Below are 16797 nucleotides of genomic sequence, written 5' to 3' on the forward strand. Positions count from 1 at the left end.
ACCGCAGCCTGAGGTCTGCACTCCAGCCTCTCCCTTCAGCTCCATCTGGGTGGAGGCATCAGTCACCGCTGGGGTCGATGGTGCAGATCCCCGAGCCGGAGCTGCAGCCCTTGCTCTCAGGCAAGTGCCTACCGATCTGCCTTGAGGGTCAGGTAGGGTGTCTGCGCTTGCCCTGTGTCGCTCTCCCTGCGCACCCTTCCGCGCAAACTGCCGCGCCACGCTCTGTTTGCCCGCTCTGGTCGCTGGCGCTCCCAAGGCCGCCTTTTGTAGGAGGGGCCGCGGTTGCTCTGGCAATGCCTCCGCCTCGTCAGCGACTCTCGGCGAGAGCCGCCGGCTCCGGGCGACTCTCGCCGCTGCCCTGGCGTTTCCTTACCTCAGGAAAAGCCCCTGTACGCCAAGATTTGCCGCTCCGCTGCGGGACGGGCCGGCTCCGGAGCAGCTCCCCTCGGCGACTGACAAGCTTTCAGCTTGTACTTTTACAGTGAAAACTTTTAAAATTCAAACATGTCTGGCCATATCTTAGGTTAAGTGTGGACTGTTGGCAAATTCTTAGGATCTTACTCAATAGAAACTGCAGATACTAGGATTTTTGAAAAATCATACTCTTAAAGTTTATTTGAATTAGCCAATAGGTTACTTTTTCAATAACTCATTAGGTGATTTCCTTGTGTGAATTTTCACACTTTAAAAAATACTGAAATAATTTAGCAGTATGCTTCACCAACCTTGAATGAATATCTTGAAATTAGCCACTAGGAGGGCTGTCCTCCTCAACATATGCAAATCACAATGTTTTATGGGCTGCCGGGTTCTTAGGCTTAATTATGTTATTTGCTTGTACAAAACATTTTGAAAGAAATGAAATTTGTATGTCACAGCTGAGCAGATGGGAGCATATGATTATTATAGAAGGTTAAGGCTTGATCTAAAGTAAAATCATTATGTCACTGATTAAAAATAATTAGAAATTTTTCAAGTTTATTGTAAAAGTTTGTGCAATAGTAACTGCAAATAAAAGGAATAAAGGGCAAAATAAAGCAACAGTGTTTAGTTTTGTCTTTAGTGGTGAAATAAAATGCTATTTAAAAAAATAAAGAGCAAAACATGAGCAGTAATCTTTACTACTGAGAAAATGTCAGGGACAGAGAATATTTCATTTTAGCTACCTGAAAAGCTTTTAATGAAATATGTAGTTTCAGTTTTTGGAAATGGAGCTGTTATATACAGTAAATATTTGCTGATATGTTGTATTGATATATTCCAGATTTGGGATTACTGGGGATACAGAAGTCATTGTAGAACAATATGATAGTTTAAAGTAAACACTGCTTACCCCAATTGACTAAGGGTAGATGGTGGTATATTATGTAGGTGTTGCTGTTGCCAGCCAGTCACAGAACCAAGATGAAGAGCATTGGCTGTATTAAACCCAGAGAGAGATGATATATCTGCACTACTCAGAGAATATTCTAGATTTGAAAACAGAAAAGACAATAATTAAAAGAGAATTAAGGAGGAAGGGATTAAACAATAACTAGCCTCATAATTTGCACATCACTTAATATGCCTTTTAATTTTAATTACACCAATCATATTAAGTTGCACTAGGAAAACCAGACTCTCCTCTTCAGTCAACTCATTCATTTGGGAGCAAATAATGAACTAAAAATAATTCTGTAATTTACCAGGGCTTTTCTGGATCTGAAAGATCTAAAGTATTCTTAGCCTGTATATCCATCATAACTATATATGCATTTTCATGGAGCCTTGAAAAACACTGTAATATTTCATTTGTGATCTTCCTCACAGAACCTAGTAGGTAGGCTGTGTATGAACAATGCATATCTTGTCTAAAAGCATCTGATATGTATACCAACATGTTTTATACAGTAGCAATGTGCATGGGAACTGGAAAGCATGTCTTGGGGCTTCATTTCTAGGTAACTACATAATAGCCCACAAACTTATTGAACTCCATTTTGAAACCAGTGAAACCGCTTGCTCCCACTACACTTATGACTTTAGGAAGGTGCATTCAATACCTAGGTGAAATTATCTGTTGTATTAAGAGGATTAAGAAGTCTCTTTTAAGTTACATTTCTTATTAAAGCCAATGGAAGAAAGCTATCAAAGCAGTTTTCCATTCAAACAAAATATCTATTTTTAAATAGGTATGTCTCAAGTCAGTGACAGATACAGAATAAGTAAATGAAGTGTGAAAGCATATCAGCTGTGAATTTTTCAGTTTAGCCCAGCAATCATTAGCTAATTCATTACTACCAAGACAGACATCAGCATCTTGTTCCCTCCCCTACCTTTTACACTGATACTTACCAGTACTATATGTTGTTGAGATGGCTGATGGGTATCCTCCCTGGTAGAGTAGGAGTTGCTATGGAAACCACTGGAGTAGCCAATGACTGAGCAGACTGGGAGTTATTTATCCTCTGATTCTTTTAAAGTAAGTAAAATAAACATATTATTGACTAGCTTTAAGTCAGTTAAGTGTATTAGCTTTCTGGGTATGATTTGTGCATAAGAAATACAAGCTGATACAAATTTCTAGAAATTAATCGTTTAACATGTGGCTTTCATGAACTCTGTCAACTCTATAATTTACAATCCTTCAAGAGACCAGTTGTCACCATAGTAACCCATTACATCAGTATCTCCTGGGTAACTGAACTAGTAACAAGTAAGATTGCTTTTATTGTGGATAGAAAAACAGACCGTATGAAAAACTGATGAAATATGTAAATGCTATTCCTATTATTTTGCTTTTCATTCAAATGAAAAAACAAGAAAGCGTTAATGGATTTTATGCTTAATTCAGTGAGTGGCACCCCAATAGAACTGAATACTGAACTCTTTATAGCAGCAGATGGTGCTCTGCCTACTTTGCTTTTTGTAATAGCAAAACAAACTTCAAGGAGTATTAGGTAGCAAAGCAGTTACACATTTACCTTTAACTCTGAGGCACTAGATGCTGTATTGTAAAAATTGCATTTGAGAACTCCAGTCCTGTGAGTGACAGGACAAAACATCCAGAGAGCCACCAAAAAATGTAAGAAGGCCATGTCATCTTCAAGAGCACAAGATTACACACTAGCAAAACTCCAAGCTCCAACAATAGGAAAGCTTTATTTTAACATGCATAATTTGAATATGTGCAAAAAGTGCATCTTTGTCTTCTATATTGCTAGATTTCAAAATTATGATTCTTTTGTTTATAATATAGTAACAGTAAAGTTTTTTATTTCAACCACCACTTCTACACAAATATCAATCAGACAAAAGAACTGGTTTTTTTTCCCTGTTATTAAGATGAAGGTCACTACCACTTACCAAAAGCAGATCAACATCCTCAGACTGAGAGCATAGGAAAGGAGCATTAAAAATTGGTGAATGTGTATATTTACCAGGGTGCAGATTTTCTAGTCTAATGAACAGCTTCATCTGATAGGGGTAGAAAATTAAATATTTTCTGAGCATAGCTTAGAAAAATAACAGTTCATATATCTGTTCTTTGTCCTTTTAATGAGATATTTGTATCAACTGTGAAGACTATCCAGTTTTCAGCACAACTCTGTCTTAGAATTAATTATTTCTTCCACAACCCCAGTGGCTGCAGGTAGTGTTGCTATACCTGGTTTCAGGAGACCTGACCATTCACAGAATTCCTTGGAAAGTATCAGTTTTTAAGGACCTTCAAATAAAACATTTAATGAAGACAGCTTGTCACTGCCTTGGTTGATTTTGAGTATAGCCCTGTAGGAGACTATTTATTACTTATCCTCTCAGAGGACAGCATCACATTTATGGGGGGTTTATTTAGATATTTAAAGTTAATTTATAATGCATCAAGTTAAAGTAGCCAACTTGGAAGTTGTTTTAATAGTGTATCTGTTAAATAATGGAAAAATGTGTTTATAGCGTCACTTAAATTCACCATCAAGATATTTTTTTAATGAAGTTCACTTTTAATGTTAAATCACTCATAAAAGACTTACTTGCAACCACTAATCAACTTTACTTGTAACCACTTTCAGTAGGGAACTGAAAGATGCTCACATGACACTGTGAGGGACCAAATTGGCAAATAGATGTCTCAAAGTTTGCCTATCCGGGTGTACCTGGACACTTGTGTGTAGGAGAACTTGTCTAGACAGCCACTTGTCCCTGTCACTCAAACTTGTTACACTGGAGTGAGCACTGGTCCCCATCACCTGCCTGTCAACACTCAGGCCCGGGACGCATGGACACATCCATTGGATCGAGAAAGCGCGGGCACACGCCCATTGGACGGGACAGGTATGCACACCTGCCCTCACTCCCCATAAAAAGAACTGCACAGACAGGCCTGCAGTTCCCGCTTCTCCCACTGCTTCTACCTCATCTGCGTGGGCTCGCCTTTTCCACTGCTTCTACTTCATCTGTGCGCACTGTTGCCTTTACCCCGCTGCGTCACTCACCACTGGAAGACAGAAGACTTTGCTGGACCCACGGTGGTGACTATCCCTGCGCATCTCTCTCTCTTGGAACACTCGCTTATTTTTCCCCCTTTATTTCCCACCTTTCCTGTCACTCAGTTTTCCTTTGCCTTTGTGCAATAAAGCGGCTTCTTTGGCAGCATTTGGCCTTGTTTGTGCCTTATTCTCACCTCTTGGGATCACAGAGAACCTTCCCAGGGCCCAGACTCGAACCCGGGCTCTGATATAAAACCGGGCTGGTTTTATAAGACAACAGGCGTGACAGTGATACATGGGAAAGGTTTATGTCGTAGGGGAAAAAGGGTTCTGGGACAGGAATTAGCAGGGCTCATTCGGAGAGCTTTAAACTAGATTCGAAGGGGGATGGGGTAGTAGCTGGGCTTGTACCACTGGGGCAACGCTCTAGTGTTGAGGTAGACCAGGAGGCTTCCCATCCCCCTGGGGTGAATTCAGGGGGTGAATCTGGGATGAAACCGGTGTGCCCAGCTCGCTCCCTGAAATGCCTGTACACCAATGCACGCAGCATGGGGAATAAGCAGGAGGAGTTAGAAATCCGTGTTCGGTCGGGGGGCTATGATCTAGTGGCAATTACAGAGACTTGGTGGGATGCCTCGCATGACTGGAATGTGGTAATGGATGGCTATGTCCTGTTCAGGAAAGACAGGCCGCTAAGGAGAGGTGGTGGAGTTGCTCTTTATGTGAGTGAGCAGCTAGAATGTATTGAGTTCTGTCCAGAGGCGGATCAGGAGCGAGTTGAGAGTTTGTGGGTGCGAATTAAGGGGCAGGCTGGCAGGGGTGATACTGTTGTGGGTGTCTATTACAGGCCACTGGATCAGGATGAGGAGGGTGATGAGGCCTTCTACAGGCAGCTGAGAGCAGTCTCGCAATTACAGGGCCTGGTTGTTGTGGGGGATTTCAACTACCCTGATATTTGCTGGGAGGCCTACTCAGCCAGCCATCCCCAGTCCAGGAGGTTCCTCCAGTGCGTTGATGATAACTTTCTGATGCAAATGGTGGATGAGCCAACTAGGAGAGGAGCGCTGCTGGATCTGATCCTCACTAACAAGGAGGGTCTGGTTGAAGCGGTGAAGGTTGAGGGCAGCCTTGGTTGTAGTGACCATGAGATGGTAGAGTTCAGGATCTCATGTGGCAGGAACAGAATAGCTAGCAGAATCACAACCCTGGACTTCAGGAGGGCCAACTTTGGCCTTTTCAAGCAATTGCTAGGGGAAATCCCATGGGACAGGGTACTAGAAGGTAAGGGGGCCCAAGATAGTTGGCTAGCATTCAAGGACTGCTTCTTCCGAGCTCAAGATCAGAGCATCCCAGCAGGTAGGAAGTCAAGGAAGGGTACCAGGAGACCTGCATGGCTGAACAGGGAACTGCTGGGCAAACTCAAGTGGAAGAAGAGGGTGTACAGATCGTGGAAGGAGGGGCTGGCCACTTGGGAGGAATATAAGTCTGTTGTCAGAGGATGTAGGGAGGCAACTAGGAAAGCTAAGGCCTCCTTGGAATTAAACCTTGCAAGAGAGGTCAAGGACAACAGAAAGGGCTTCTTCAAATACATTGCAGGAAAAGCCAACACTAGAGGCAATGTAGGCCCACTGATGAATGAGGTGGGTGCCCTGGAGACAGAGGATAAAAAGAAGGCGGAGTTACTGAATGCCTTCTTTGCCTCTGTCTATACTGTTGGAGGCTGTCCTGAGGAGCCCCAGACCCCTGTGGCCCCAGAAGAAGTCAGGATAGTGGAGGAATCTGTCTTGGTTGATGAGGGCTGGGTCAGGGACCAATTAAGCAATCTGGACATCCATAAATCCATGGGCCCTGATGGGATGCACCCGCGGGTGCTGAGGGAGCTGGCGGAAGTCATTGCTAGGCCACTCTCCATCATCTTTGCTAAGTCGTGGGCAACGGGAGAGGTGCCTGAGGACTGGAGGAAAGCGAATGTCACTCCAGTCTTCAAAAAGGGCAAGAAGGAGGACCCGGGTAACTATAGACCGGTCAGCCTCACCTCCATCCCCGGAAAGGTGATGGAACAACTTGTTCTTGGTGCTGTCACTAGGCACATCAAGGACAGGGGGATCATTAGGGGCACTCAGCATGGCTTCACCAATGGGAAGTCATGCTCAACCAACTTGATAGCCTTTTATGAGGATGTTACCCGGTGGATAGATGATGGTAAAGCTGTGGATGTGGTCTATCTCGATTTCAGTAAAGCGTTTGACACGGTCTCCCACAGCATCCTCGCAGCTAAACTGGGGAAGTGTGGTCTGGATGATCGGGTAGTGAGGTGGATTGTGAACTGGCTGAAGGAAAGAAGCCAGAGAGTAGTGGTCAGTGGGACAGAGTCCAGTTGGAGGCCTGTGTCTAGCAGAGTTCCGCAAGGATCGGTTCTGGGACCAGTTCTATTCAATATATTCATTAATGACTTGGATGAGGGATTAGAGTGCGCTGTCAGCAAGTTCGCTGATGACACCAAACTGGGAGGAGTGGCTGACGCACCGGAAGGCTGCGCAGCCATTCAGAGAGACCTGGACAGGCTGGAGAGTTGGGCGGGGAGAAATTTAATGAAATATAACAAGGGCAAGTGTAGAGTCCTGCATCTGGGCAAGAACAACCCCATGTACCAGTACAAGTTGGGGACAGACCTGTTGGAGAGCAGCGTAGGGGAAAGGGACCTGGGGGTCCTAGTGGACAACAGGATGACCATGAGCCAGCAGTGTGCCCTTGTGGCCAAGAAGGCCAATGGCATCCTGGGGTGTATTAGAAGGGGTGTGGTCAGCAGGTCGAGAGAGGTTCTCCTCCCCCTCTACTCTGCCCTGGTGAGGCCGCATCTGGAGTATTGTGTCCAGTTCTGGGCCCCTCAGTTCAAGAAGGACAGGGAACTGCTAGAGAGAGTCCAGCGCAGAGCCACGAAGATGATTAAGGGAGTGGAACATCTCCCTTATGAGGAGAGGCTGAGGGAGCTGGGTCTCTTTAGGTTGGAGAAGAGGAGACTGAGGGGTGACCTCATTAATGTTTATAAATATGTAAAGGGCAAGTGTCAAGAGGATGGAGCCAGGCTCTTCTCAGTGACATCCCTTGACAGGACAAGGGGCAATGGGTGCAAGCTGGAACACAGGAGGTTCCACTTAAATTTGAGGAAAAACTTCTTTACGGTGAGGGTGACTGAACACTGGAACAGGCTGCCCAGAGAGGTTGTGGAGTCTCCTTCTCTGGAGACATTCAAAAACCGCCTGGACGCGTTCCTGTGTGATATGGTCTAGGTAGTCCTGCTCCGGCAGGGGGATTGGACTAGATGATCTTTCGAGGTCCCTTCCAATCCCTAACATTCTGTGATTCTGTAATTCTGTGATTCTGTGATATTAATTGGCATAGTCAGCAGGATCCCTTGAGGCGAGTGCGCTGCATTTTCTCCGAATAAAGCGGCTTGTTTGGCAGCATTTGGCCTCATTTGTGCTTTAATCTCGCCTCTTGGGATCACAAAGAACCCTCTCAGGGCCCAGACTCGAACCCAGGCCCTGACAGACACCTTAACGATTCAACCATCTATCATACTATTCTGCTTACATTTTTTTACTGCTGGCAGGAGATACAGAAATCTGATGCCCCATTTTATCTTGCTCTATCTATTTACTACCTCTCATCATTATTTGGCCTTTGGAGATCAGTGTGATAGAATTCAAATTAATTTATTTGTAGTTAATCTGCCATCTTCTGAGAATCTGTGTGGTGAGCTGGTTTTGGCTGGGATAGAGTTAATTTTCTTCATAGTAGCTAGTACGGGGCTATGTTTTGGATTTGTGCTGAAAACAGTGTTGATAGCATAGGGATGTTTTAGTTATTGCTGAGCAGTGCTTAAACAGAGTCAAGGCCTTTTTTCTTCTCACACCACCCCACCAGCGAGTAGGCTGGGGATGCGCAAGAAGTTGGGAGGGGACACAGCCAGGACAGCTGACCCCAACTGACCAAAGAGATATTCCATACTATATGATGTCATGCTCAGCAATAAAAGCTGGGGGAAGAAAAAGGAAGTGGGGGACATTCAGAGTTATGGCGTTTGTCTTCCCAAGTAACCGTTGTGCATGATGGAGCCCTGCTTTCCTGGAGATGGCTGAACACTTGCCTGCCAATGTCGTGAATGAATTCCTTATTTTGCTTTGCTTGTGTGTGCGGCTTTTGCTTTACCTATTAAACTGTCTTTATCTCAACCCACGAGTTTTCTCATTTTTAGTCTTCCGATTCTTTCCCCCATCTCACCAGGGGCTGTGTGGTGCTTAGTTGCCGGCTGGGGTTAAACCACGACATGTGGCTAAATATTTAAGAAAAATATAGTGTATTAATGAGACTTAGGGTTAAATTCAGTCTTTATAACAAATCCAGGAAAGGCTCTTCCAGCTACTAGGAAGGAGAGTGCACAAGTTTAGACTGTGCAGGACACAGTTCCCGTTTTGTAACTCAGTAGAAAAATGAAGTAAAAATGACTTCATAAAAGCAATCAAATAATAGGCTCTGCAAAATGTCAAGCCTTAAGGTTAGACAGAAAGACTAAGTAAGCAAGAATATAGAATGTTTTTCTACTGATTTTAGTGGGTTTAGCAGGCCTTGAAATTCTTAAATATCTCTTATTTGAAAGGAGAAAAAAAGCTTTGAGAATCACAGAATCACAGAATCAACCAGGTTGGAAGAGACCTCTGGGATCATCGAGTCCAACCATTGCCTTGACACCACCATGTCAACTAGACCATGGCACTAAGTGCCATGTCCAGTCTTTTCTTAAACACATCCAGAGATGGTGACTCCACCACCTCCCTGGGCAGCCCATTCCAATGTCTAATAACCCTTTCTGAAAAGAAATTCTTCCTAATGTCCAACCTGAACCTCCCCTGGAGAAGCTTGAGGCTGTGTCCTCTTGTCCTATCACTAGTTGCCCGGGAGAAGAGGCCGACTCCCACTTCACTACAACCTCCCTTCAGGTAGTTGCAGACTGCAATAAGGTCACCTCTGAGCCTCCTCTTCTCCAGGCTAAACAACCCCAGCTCCCTCAGCCGTTCCTCGTAGGTCAGACCCTCCAGACCCTTCACCAGCTTGGTTGCCCTCCTCTGGACTCGCTCCAACACCTCAACATCTTTCTTGAAGTGCGGGGCCCAGAACTGGACACAGTAGTCAAGGTGCGGCCTCACCAGTGCCGAGTACAGAGGGACGATCACTTCCCTAGACCGGCTGGCTACACTATTCCTAATAGAGGCCAGGATGCCATTGGCCTTCTTGGCCACCTGGGCACACTGCTGGCTCATGTTTAGCCAGCTGTCAATCAGCACCGCAACTGCTGAATGCATTACCACTGATGGCATTGTATTTTTGCTACCAGGTGGAATAAGCACTCGGAGATCTCATTTATGGTTGTTCGTTCCCAAATTCATTGTGGGTAGAGATTTTGCTTGCATATTCTTATTCAAGTTGCCACATGAGACCAGCAGACCTGGTGAGTTGTGGCGGTTGCCATACCCATTTTCTGCTAAAAAAAAAAAGATAAAAGAAAAAAAAAGAGAGAATGGTCATAAGCTCAAAGGTATTTCTTAAGACTGGACATTAAAAATTTCAAATAAAAAATTCAAATACATGTATCAAGTAATGTATCTATATAGGAAAATACAACTCATGCCATATTTGGAACAACTGGTCTTAAAATGCTTTCTTTCATGGCAGACAACATTTCACTGATGTGCTGAATTTTAACTTGATTATATGGCTCTATTTATAGTACTATAGTATATACAATGATATACTGTGCACTCAAAAGAGCCAAGATCTAACTTTTGCCTTAAAGAGAATTAGGAAAGTCAGACAATATTATGGCTTAATAAAAAAATTCAAAGCTAGGCTGTGTTTTCTCAACAAGTACAGAGGATTCTGACTTGCCTGACTCAGCCCTTTCAAGTTCATGATTTTGTTTTGTTTTTAACCAAAGGATGAATACAGCAAGGCTATAATTTCCAGAAAAGGCAGGGGGAGGAATAGGAAGATTCTTAATTGTTTTTGGCTCTCTTTCCCCACACTTTTTGGATCTGATTCTGTCAACACTAAAGTCAATGGAAGCAAGAGCATGTCCTTATTTGGAATATGCCTCCATATTCTTCATCTTCATTTCTTTGCTGCTTTCTGCAAGCCCCAATAACAATTCTGAGAAGCAAATGCTTAATTATTTTTTTTCAGAAATGTTTCCTTCTCTCACTAAATAATACTGACAATTGTATATCAGTACTGTTACTGACCTACCATCCTGCTAAAAATGAGACCTCCCTTTTTAATCCATCTGATTTCATCTCCTACCCTCACAAAGTTTGGGGAAAAAGATGACTTTTTAGTGTAGCCTTGAAATTCTGTCATTACAGGGTCAAGAGAAATACAGAAATTGCCCAGTCATAGTGAGGAAATAGTATGAAAATTAATATATAAAGAGAAAAATTTCACATATAAATACCAAGAAAACAAATTTTAGGGAAGACATTCCATTCTGGGTTCATCTTTTGTTTACAGCTAGCAAGCTGCAACACATAAGCTAAAAACAGCATGGGAAGATGAGCTAGTGAGCACAGAACAGACCTATGAATTAGAAGCCGTGGAATTTCACAGTTTCCTTTTTAATCCCAAAGTCAGTGAAGCACTCAGTATCTCACTTTTTTCATACGTGAAATGAGGGTTACAGCCCTAATGAACATAACTGCATAATGGAAATAAATTTAATAAAGTCTATGAGGTGGCCATAAAAATAACAGTAAATGAGAGTGAATTTGTTTTCTAGTTTGGATAATAAAGTATGCCCAAGCATTACTACCATTAAATCATATTTTTATTCTGCAAGCACATTAACTATTTGTATTAATCAGATTAGCAAATTCATGAAGAAAATTGATCAAGGGCTATTAAATACAAAAATACCACTTCAGGCTCTGGAACACCCTGAACCATGAAAACTAGGATTGAGACACAGGGGAAGTATTACTAAGTGCTTGACTCTCATATTCTTTGAGTACCTGCTATTAGCCACTGGTCTGCCCTGGCTTGTTTATTCTTATGCTTTTACTTATAATGATCTTCCAACACTTTGAAAAAAGAATTAAGATCAAAACTTAAATGCACTCAGATCACTTCAGAGATTTTAAACAAAACTATTATTTATAGTTAGTCTGGTTGTTTATTTCCTTAAAAATATCTTACAGTTACTGAGACAAAATGAGTTAATTTAAAAAAAAGTGTATTTTACACTTATCAAGCAAAAATAACAGAGCACTGGCAAGAATTTCCCATTTCATGTTAGTAGGATTTTTCTTAAGTCAACAATTTCTCTTAACATGGATTTGCTATATTTTAAGCTCTAACTAATGCTATGTGTTCTTACAGGTGAACAGATTAAAAGGGGCATTTTAAATATACAATTTTTTTTTTCTAGAAACTACAGTGCCTTTTAAAAAGCTGAACTTCAGTTTGTCAAACTGAAGACTGGAAAATCAGTTATGACATGGTGAAAGGATCAAGAGAAGAAACTGAAGAAAAAGAAGAGTTTTTCTGGTGCTGGTTTCATACAGGAGCTATTTTACCAAAAGGAAGTAAAACTGCCTTGTGAAATCTGTTGTAAAACAAGCATTTGTTCAGAGTGTAAAAATAAAGCTGTTTGAAGAAACAATGTAGTTTTTTAAAATTCTGCAATATACTATCTAAGATAATTAAGGAAACAGCATGCACTGTAGCCTATATGTTTGTTTTTATGCTTGCAATTTTTGGAGAAAAGAAACCTTTACAAGAAAACACTCCTGTTTCCTACAGAAGATTTACTTAATATAATTTTCTATTAAAAAACTAAAAGAATGCATCCTTATCAAATTATACTGTTCAGAAACTTTATTCAGACCTTTAATATTATTCACCTACTGATGTAAAATATTTTGAACAGTGATAACATTTCTTACATTTATATTTTTAGAACTTTTTTTTTTAAGAACTACTGCAATCTTCTCTTTACCAATGGATTTCTGCTGTTCGTGGCATATTATGCCAGCTAGCATTTTTGAGCCATAAAATAACCATTCTTCCTTCCAGCCACCAAATTGTTATTCTTTTGGTATAATGTGGATTCTGGAATGTAAGACTGTGGAACTTAAACCAATGATATAGAAACCCATTATTTAAAAATCAATGATGAATGCATGCATGTGGCTTGCAGCTAAGAAAAGTCTGCATTTAAACTCTCTATTTAAACCATATCCTCTCTACTCAGAAAGCTGTGGCTTGCTCTGAGGCAGCTGTCCCAACTTCAGGTAAATCCACCAAAGAGAATGCTCTCATTTACATTCAGAGGCACACACACACACAAAGTATAAAATGCAGCATTTTTTTTCTCCTTTCTTAAATATGTTATCACAGAGGCTCTACCAACATCACTGATTGGCTCAGCTTTGGCCAGCGGCAGGTTTGTCTTGGAGCCGGCTGGAACTCTCTCCGTCCAACATGGGGGCAGCTTCTGGCATCTTCTCACAGAAGCCATCCCGGCAACCCCTCCCACTACCAAAACCTTGCCATGTAAACCCAGTACAATAATGAAAATAAAAACAGTAGATGCACAAGTTTTAAAGGGCATATGTCAGAATTTGTAAAATTTAGAGTATTTTCAATTTTGGAAATTTTCAGAGAAAATTATTTTTCTTAATGTTGTTTGTTATACTGATCTGAAAGAGTAAAAATATTTTACACATAGAAGAGCTTATTTCTAGACAGAATTAGTAGAGCAGCACTTGTCATGAAATGTAGTGCCAGACTTTGTATTTGGACTAATGGCACAATATAAAAAAAAATGCTTTCTGAGCATATAATGCTCTTCTTGGGCATGTTCCCATATACTGCAATTAGGCACAAATGCCATTAACTCTAGGGAGAATTTTGTCCAAGTATGGAGTGCATGATTAATCCTTATGATATCACTTTTTAAAAACTCACATCCAGAAAAGCTATTTTTATGCACCAGTAGTTAGTCATACAATAAAAATTAATACAGAATATTAATCTAGTCATGGAAAACTACTATTTGAACTATGTTCCAAATTAAAGTACAACTATCTTAAATGCTCACTTCTGTATTGTAAGAATTTAAGGGTAAGAATAAGGCACAAGTTTATTCAGGATAGTACAGACAGCAAAGTTTATTTCTCTTCCTTCATACCCCATTAGTAACATCTCCACCTTACATATAGTTTGGGTCACTGATATGACAATGGTTGCAAACTGGCAGGAATTCTCAATATTCTCAGAGTTATGGAAATGCTTCTCTATCGAGCATTTAAGTTTGGAACCTTTCCACATATTAAGGCAACACAAATGAGTGAATAATTTATTTCCATATCTCTCAACATTCTTGAACAGCATTGTCATGAGTTCAAAGTCTCAAAGTATGAAAAATAAGACAATTTTTTGTATTTTGACTTCTTGAAGTTTTGATTCTGTTGATTTTTTATTTTATCATTTCAAAGAGACAAAAATACAATTAATGAACAAAAACTCTATGGTAGTCCTAGAAGAGTTAAGAACAAGTCAATATATATGTCCTTTCTCTGCTTTTTTCTTTCATTTATTCTAATGCTTTTCACTGACCATATGGGTTGAGAATTTAGATGATGTTTAGGAACCTGGGATGCCTACTTTGCATTCATTTTACTAGGAAAGAGCTTTCAAATTTTTGAAGGAGTTTGAATAAATATTAGTGATCATTTCAAGTTCTCAACAAGCATATGCTCTTAATTGTGGAAAATATCATAATTCTTCCAAGAAGAATATGTAAACTCCATTTCATGGAGTATTCCTATTTCTTACTGGGTTACATTAAATACAAATACCATATATGTGACATCATGACTGACCACCAAGACCGTCAAAAGGAATGTTAAATTTAGAATGGGTCTATATAAATATGAGATCAAACTATGCTATAAATTACCCTGGAATTTATAATATAAGAAAAACAAATGAAAAAAGAATAAATGCAGTAATAGAAATTTTGCTATTTTCACATTCAGTTTTACACTCTTCACTCAATTTGGTTTCCCACTAAAAAAAAAAGGGAAAAAGTCCATGGGACCTGATGAGGTGCATCCACAGGTCCTGAGGGAACTGGCGAATGAAGTTCCTAAGCCACTATCCATCATTTTTGAGAAGTCGTGGCAGTCTGGTGAAGTTCCCACTGACTGGAAAAGGGGAAACATAACCCCCATCTTCAAGAAGGGAAAAAAGGAAGACCCAGGGAACTACAGGCCAGTCAGTCTCACCTCTGTGCCTGGCAAGATCACGGAGCAGATCCTCCTGGAAACTATACTGATGCACATGGAAATCAAGGAGGTGATTGGTGACAGCCAACATGGCTTCACTAAGGGCAAATCATGCCTGACAAATTTGGTGGCCTTCTACGACAGGGTTACAGCACTGGTGGATAGGGGAAGAGCAACTGATGTCATCTACCTGGACGTGTGCAAAGCATTTGACACTGTCCTGCACGACACCCTTGTCTCTAAATCGGACAGACATGGACTTGACAGATGGACCACTCGGTGGATAAACAATTGGCTGGATGGTCGCACTCAAAGAGTTGCGGTCAACAGCTCGATGTCCAAGTGGAGACCAGTGACGAGTGGCGTTCCTCAGGGGTCGGTATTGGGACTGGTCCTGTTTAACATCTTTGTCGGCAACATGGACAGTGGGATTGAGTGTGCCCTCAGCAAGTTTGCCAACGACACAAAGCCGTGCGATGTGGTCGACACGCTGCAGGGAAGGCATGCCATCCAGAGGGACCTTGACAGGCTTGAGAGCTGGGCCTGTGCAAACCGCATGAAGTTCAACGAGGACAAGTGCAAGGTCCTGCACATGTGGGTCGGGGCAATCGCAAGCACAGATACAGGCTGGACAGAGAATGGATTGAGAGCAGCTCTCAGGAGAAGGACTTAGGGGTGATGGTTGATGAGAAGCTCAACATGAGCTGGCAATGTGTGCTTGCAGCCCAGAAAGCCAACTGTATCCTGGGCTGCATTAAAAGCAGCATGGCCAGCAGGTCGAGGGAGGTGATTCTGCCCCTCTACTCCACTCTCGTGAGACCCCACCTGGAGTACTCCATCTAGCTCTGGAGCCCCCAACATAAGAAGGACATGGAGCTCTTGGAACGAGTCCAGAGGGGGGCCACGAAGATGATCAGAGGGCTGGAGCACCTCTCCTATGAAGAGAGGCTGAGAGAGTTGGGGCTGTTCAGCCTGGAGAAGAGAAGGCTCCGGGGAGACCTCATAGCAGCCTTCCAGTACCTGAAGGGGGCCTACAGGAAAGCAGGAGAGGGACTTTTTACAAGGGCTTGTAGTGACAGGACGAGGGGGAATGGTTTTAAACTGAAAGAGGGCAGATTCAGATTAGATATGAGGAAGAAATTCTTTACTGTGAGGGTGGTGAGACACTGGAACAGGTTGCCCAGAGAAGTTGTGGATGCCCCCTCCCTGGCAGTGTTCAAGGCCAGGCTGGATGGGGCTTTGAGCAACCTAGTCTAGTAGAAAGGTATCCCTGCCTGTGGCAGGGGGGTTGGAACTAGATGATCTTTAAGGTCCCTTCCAACCCAAACCATTCTATCATTGTATGATTGATTCTAGGATTCCCACTACTTAGAAGAACGGTAATTGTGCCTAATAGTAATTACAAGGCAATGAATAGGTGCCTTTCTCTTCTTGCATCTTATGTGTATATATATATATATATTTTTAATGCATACACATTGTTGGAACACCCGAACAAAATCGAAACCAACAATAATGCACTAATGCCAGGAAGTTGTACTGAATGAAGGAATTAAAAACCAGCTCTCTCTCTTCAGATCTTCATGTTGAGTACTGCCAACTACCTTAATTAACTGTTTACATGGATGAAATAGTCAAAATTAATCCTAATCCATGAACTAGTGCCATCTAAAATTTGGAACATCCTTAGAATCTGTTGTTACATGTTGAATGTTTGCAGGTGCACACATCAATTGCTGAAAAAGGGCATGTATGTCCAATACTGCAATGACCAGGCTCAGAGTTCCTTCAAGACAGAGGCTGCTTCTCAGGCAGAAGTTGAAAATAAAGGAGTAGCTCTTTGGCCAATTGACAGTGCAGAACACACTGCAACACACATTTCTGGAAATCTAAGGCAGTGTCACAAATCTAAGAGGCTAAAAATCTGAGATACTTTTTCAACCAGAGAAACAGATGAGTTTATTCACACACAAAGTGAAAGACCATGAGAA

At 41.9% G+C, this 16797-nt stretch overlaps 1 pseudogene; it reads right to left on the reverse strand.

Moving 5' to 3' along the window:
- LOC137675720 (myocyte-specific enhancer factor 2C-like) overlaps window positions 1-13035 on the reverse strand; it is a 41560-nt pseudogene extending 28525 nt beyond the window's left edge.
- Window positions 13036-16797: the final 3762 nt, after the last annotated feature.

The sequence above is a fragment of the Nyctibius grandis genome, chromosome W, assembly GCF_013368605.1.
Source record: "Nyctibius grandis isolate bNycGra1 chromosome W, bNycGra1.pri, whole genome shotgun sequence".
Classification (NCBI taxonomy): Eukaryota; Metazoa; Chordata; class Aves; order Nyctibiiformes; family Nyctibiidae; genus Nyctibius; species Nyctibius grandis.